Raw genomic sequence first — 6,007 nt, 5'->3', positions numbered from 1 at the left:
AACAGTGAGCGGTGGCGTTGCCTTTGGATGAATAGGACCCCGTGGTGTGGTGGAGGGCTGGATGAATAGTAGACGGTGGAGGGGTGCCCGTGGAGGGGTGGTTGAATAGGACCCCGTGGTGTGGAGGGCTGGATGAACAGTAGACGGTGGAGTGGTGGTTGAACAGTAGCCGGTGGAGTAGCGCGCGGTGGAGGCTGGATGAACAAGAGCATGTGGAGGCTGGAGGAGGTCGATGGTGGAGATGAACAGTATACCGTGGAGTCCCATTTTGTGGTACCCCACACCCCTCCCGATGAACAGGACCCCTGTTTCGACCGTAGCGCTCCAACACAAGTCCGTTTCGTTTGTTTTGTCGTACGCCACAACGCTCTTGATCAACAAGACCCTCGTTTCGACCGTAGGAGGTCCGTTTCCTCTGTTTTGCGGTACGCCACACCCCTCCCGATCAACAGGACCCCCGTTTCGACCGTAGGAGGTCCGTTTCCTCCGTTTTGCGATACGCCACACCCCTCCCGATCAACAGGACCCCCGTTTCGACCGTAGGAGGTCCGTTTCCTTCGTTTTGTGGTACGCTAGACCACTCCCGATCAATAGGACCCCGTTACGAATGTAGCAGGTCCGTTTCCTCTGTTGTGCGATACGCCAGGCCTCGTTTCCATCGCATGTTCCGTCCAAGCCCTCCCGATGAACACGACCATGCATTCCGTTCCGACCCAGCCAGTTGGCTCCCACGCGTTCCGTTGACTCCCGATGAACATGACGCATTTCGTTGCCTCCCCATGAACACGACACCTTCCGTTGCCTCCACATGAACATGACAACGACATTGTTTCTCCGTTCCGACCCAGCCATGTACACGAGCCCTAGCCGTACGTATGCGCGAGTAGGCGTTCGAGACCCCGCCCGTATGTACATATGTGGCCGTATTTTCTTTCTTGCACCCTGGCCGCTGTACGTACATGTACATGCTACGTGCGCGCCTCTACTACGACACGTGCGCACCTCTACATCGACCAGTATATATGTACATACACGTTCACGACCAGAATGACAACGCTACGTACGCTTCGACCAGGTGGGTCCCGACTGTCAGGCACTTCCTTGCGTGCGAAGATGTAGCTGGTGGGTCCCAGCAGTCAGGGGGGCGAATCATTTTTTTGCCCGGACGCACTTCCTTGCGTGCGAAGATGTAGCTGGTGGGTCCCAGCAGTCAGGGGGGCGCATCATTTTTTTTTCGAACGCACTTCCTTGCGTGCGAAGATGTAGCTGGTGGGTCCTAGTAGACAGGGGGAAACGTTTTTTTTCACGAAATACGGTGGCCCGTCCGGTGGGTCCCCGCTGTCAGGTGGAGGAATAATTATTTTGCACGTAATAAGGAGGCACTTCCTTGCTATGGCCGTGGACCCAGCTGTCAGCCTCTCCACATACAGTCCACGTCCGATGGAAGCCATTCCTTGACCACGTTGACCACGCCGTGCCGGGAGCACGAGGGCGGTGGACGACGGCGAGGCCTAGGAAGGGGACGACGCGGAGCCACTACAAGAAATATGTCAACTAGTGACCTTCTGTCGGTGACCCTGGAAGAATTGGTCATAGATCTACGACCATTTTAGACCAATTGGTGAAAAGCTGTTCGGGGGGCTCCAAACCCTAAACCATTGCGACCATTTTGGTCAGAAAGGTCGTAATTTCCTTACACGAAATTGTCACAAAGCAAATAGTGCTAGTTTGCTGCCTTATTTCTAGTTGTTAACGACCAATATAGATGGTCATAGCCTTGTAGATTGTGGTGGGTTGTGATGACTAGGCGCCATCTCATCAGTTTTGCCTATGTGTCATGTCCATGTGGCACTTTTTGCCCTAGGTTGTGAAGCAACCTATATTTCTGTTATTCCAAAAATTCCCAAAAAATTCTCATAAATGTTTTGGATCATATTTTCATCAAATATGTCAAAAACATTCCTTGCCTAGTTCAAAAATAATTCGAAAACATTCACTTTCCTATTTTGTTCAAAGCAGCACTTTGTGAAGGAAGTACCACTTTGGCATGTCCAAATGGTATCCATTTTCTACAGTGCTTTTCTATGCCCAAATAAACATCCTCCACCAAATGCCAGCTCAATCCATTCATTATTTTGAGCCCAGCTTCAACATTCGTATTTATGTCCAGTGTGGTACTTTGTAAAGCAAGTACCACCTAGCCTCCTACTTTTGAGGTGAAAATTTGTGAAGACGGTCTTCTTAGTAACTGATCATCCTCAGCCAAAACTCACTCCCATTAGCCATGTGCATTTCCCGTATCACAAATCAAACACTTGGCTGCTTATTCATGTTTGAGCATCGATCGGTCTCCTCGTGAGAATCTTATGTTGTGATTTTCTTCCTAGCTCCTACCTAGGGAGTGCCCAACCCACTAGACATGCCTAGGCCGCCCAGAACACATGGCAACGCCACGGTCACGCGGTGACCACGCACGGGCATGCGAGCTTACGCGCTCTAGTGTTGGGGCCCTCGGCCACCATCCAAACCTCGATGTCTCGCCATTAAACCATGTATTTCTGATTAAATAGATACTTATTTACCTAGAAATGATTTTTGGAAAAAATAAAGAGCAACCTATGAGGCATCTGCAGTTCAAATTTGACCTGCTTCCAACTGAATCGACGGAAATTTGTCTTTTTCACCAGAGGTGGATCAAAAATTTTGACACCAAACCATTTTTTCAATTGTACATTAAATATGGCCTAGTATTTTATAAAATTTATTAGGTCCAATTTTGCAACAAATATATGGTAGGTCCTTCACAAAAAAAACTCATTTCAGGCACTCGGAAAATGGAAAATGGTTTTTTCGTCCAAAAAAATGAAAACTTCCTTAGGCAACATTGTTTTCCATTCCAATATGCACCCTTGTGCACAATATGAGATCATTTGAACAAACTATGCCATGAATGTGGCCATAAGATTGATCATTTGGCTTGAAAGCCATCAATCTTCACACTTGATAGCTCATTTCTGAGAACACTTTTTTAAAATAATTACCGTATTACAAGTTTATTATTTTTCCAGGAAACTTGGTCACATATAATGACACAATGCAAAGGTTTTCCAATTTTTTGATTTTTTTGAATTTTTAATGCCCGATTCAAAATGCGGTCAAAACGGCGGGCCTGACCGTTCCTAGCTAGTTGTTGAATCTTGGAATTTTTTTGGTGTTTCTCTGATTAAATTGATACTTATGTACCTAGAAATGATTTTTGAAAAAAAAACAAATAGCAAAGTATGAGGCAGCTGCAGTTCAAATTTGACCCACTTCCAGCTGAATCGACGGGAATTTGTCTTTTTCACCAGAGGTGGATCAAAACTTTTTACACCCAACCATTTGGTCAATTTTGCATTAAATATGGCCTAGTATTTTATAAAATTGATTAGGTCGAATTTTGCAACAAATATATGGTAGGTCCTTCACAAAAAAAAACTCATTTCAGGCACTCGGAAAATGGAAAATGGTTTTTTCGTCCAAAAAAATGAAAACTTCCTTAGGCAACATTGTTTTCCATTCCAATATGCACCCTTGTGCACAATATGATATCATTTGAACAAACTATGCCATGAATGTGGCCATAAGATTGATCATTTGGCTTGAAAGCCATGAATCTTCACACTTGATAGCTCATTTCTGAGAACACTTTTTAAAAATAATTACCGTATTACAAGTTTATTATTTTTCCAGGAAACTTGGTCACATATAATGACACAATGCAAAGGTTTTCCAATTTTTTGATTTTTTTGAATTTTTAATGCCCGATTCAAAATGCGGTCAAAACGGCGGGCCTGACCGTTCCTAGCTAGTTGTTGAATCTTGGAATTTTTTTGGTGTTTCTCTGATTAAATTGATACTTATGTACCTAGAAATGATTTTTGAAAAAAAAACAAATAGCAAAGTATGAGGCAGCTGCAGTTCAAATTTGACCCACTTCCAGCTGAATCGACGGGAATTTGTCTTTTTCACCAGAGGTGGATCAAAACTTTTTACACCCAACCATTTGGTCAATTTTGCATTAAATATGGCCTAGTATTTTATAAAATTGATTAGGTCCAATTTTGCAACAAATATATGGTAGGTTCTTCAGAAAAAAAAACTCATTTCACGCACTCAGAAAATGGAAAATTAATTTTCCGTGCAAAGAAAATGAAAACTTCCTTAGGCAACATTGTTTGCCATTCCAATATGCACCCTTGTGCATGATATGAGATCATTTGAACAAACTATGCCATGAATGTGGCCATAAGATTGATCATTTCGCTTGAAAGCCATGAATCTTCACGCATGATAGCTCATTTATGAGAACACTTTTTAAAAATAATTTCCGTATTACAAGTTTATTATTTTTCCTGGAAACTTGGTCACATATAATGACACAATGCGAAGGTTTTCCAATTTTTTGATTTTTTTTGAATTTTTTATGCCCGTTTCAAAATGCGGTCAAAACGGCGGGCTTGACCGTTCCTAGCTAGTTGTTGAATCTTGGAATTTTTTTGGTGTTTCTCTGATTAAATAGATACTTATGTACCTAGAAATGATTTTTGAAAAAAATAAATAGCAAACTATGAGGCAGCTGCAGTTCAAATTTGACCCGCTTCCAACTGAATCGGCGGGAATTTGTCTTTTTCACCAGAGGTGGATCAAAACTTTTTACACCCAACCATTTGGTCAATTGTGCATTAAATATGTCCTAGTATTTTAGAAGAATTATTTGGTCCAAGTTTTCAACAAATATATGGTAGGTCCTTCACAAAAAAACCTTAATTGGGACACTCGAAAAATGGAAAATGAATTTTCTGTGCAAAGAAAATGAAAACTTCCTTAGGCAACATTGTTTGCCATTCCAAGATGCACCCTTGTGCATGATATGAGATCATTTGAACAAACTATGCCAAGAATGTGACCATAAGATTGATCATTTGGCTTGAAAGCCATGAATCTTCACGCATGGCAGCTCATTTATGAGAACACTTTCTTAAAATAATTTCCTTATTACAAGTTTATTGTTTTTCCTGGAAACTTGGTCACAAATAATGACACAATGCGAAGGTTTTTCAATTTTTTGATTTTTTTATGACCGTTTCAAAATGCGGTCAAAACGACGGGCTTGGTCGTTCCTAGCTAGTGGTTGAATCTTGGAAAACTTTTGATGTTTCTATCATTAATAGATACTTATGTACCCAGAAATGATTTTTGGAAAAAATAAATAGCAAACTATGAGGCAACTGCAGTTCAAATTTGACCCGCTTCCAGCTGAATCGGCGGAAATTTGTCTTTTTTACCAGAGGTGGATCAAAACTTTTTACACCCAACCATTTGACCAATTGTGCATTAAATATGGCCTACTGTTTTAGAAAAATTATTTGGTCCAATTTTGCAAGAAACATATGGTAGGTCCTTCACAAAAAAACACATTTTGGTCACTCAGAAAATGAAAAATGGTTCTTTTGAGCAAAGAAAATGAAAATCTCCCAAATCAACATTGTTTGTCATGCCTAAATACACACATGTACAAAATATTGGTTTATTTGAACTAATTATAAGAGGTTAAACATTTGCCTGAATAAGAGGGTACAAACTATAAGAAAAAAAACAAAAAATGCTTGATTCTGATTGGTGGAACCAGTTGTGGCATGGATCAGTGACATGGCAAACATCCATCCGTCCATGCATCCATCCATCCGTCCGTCCATCCACCCCTCCTCTCTCTCGGCTAACCCTAGCGATCCACTCCCTAGCGCGTAGATCCCTCCCACCTCCCCTCCCCTCGCCGCCACCCGACCCGCCCCTCGCAGATCCAGATCGCCCCGGCTCGCTGCTCCCCTCCCCTTCCAGATCACCACCACCTCCCTCCTCCTCCCTCGCCCCGGTTCCCTTCTCTAACTCAACGGGCCGGTGCACCGCCATGACCGCAACGAGCCCAATCCCATCGCCGAATCTCGGAACATCGCCACGGCTCCCT

This window comes from Triticum dicoccoides, chromosome 1B (assembly GCF_002162155.2).
Source record: "Triticum dicoccoides isolate Atlit2015 ecotype Zavitan chromosome 1B, WEW_v2.0, whole genome shotgun sequence".
Taxonomy (NCBI): Eukaryota; Viridiplantae; Streptophyta; class Magnoliopsida; order Poales; family Poaceae; genus Triticum; species Triticum dicoccoides.
Note: the sequence above shows the minus strand (reverse complement) of the source record.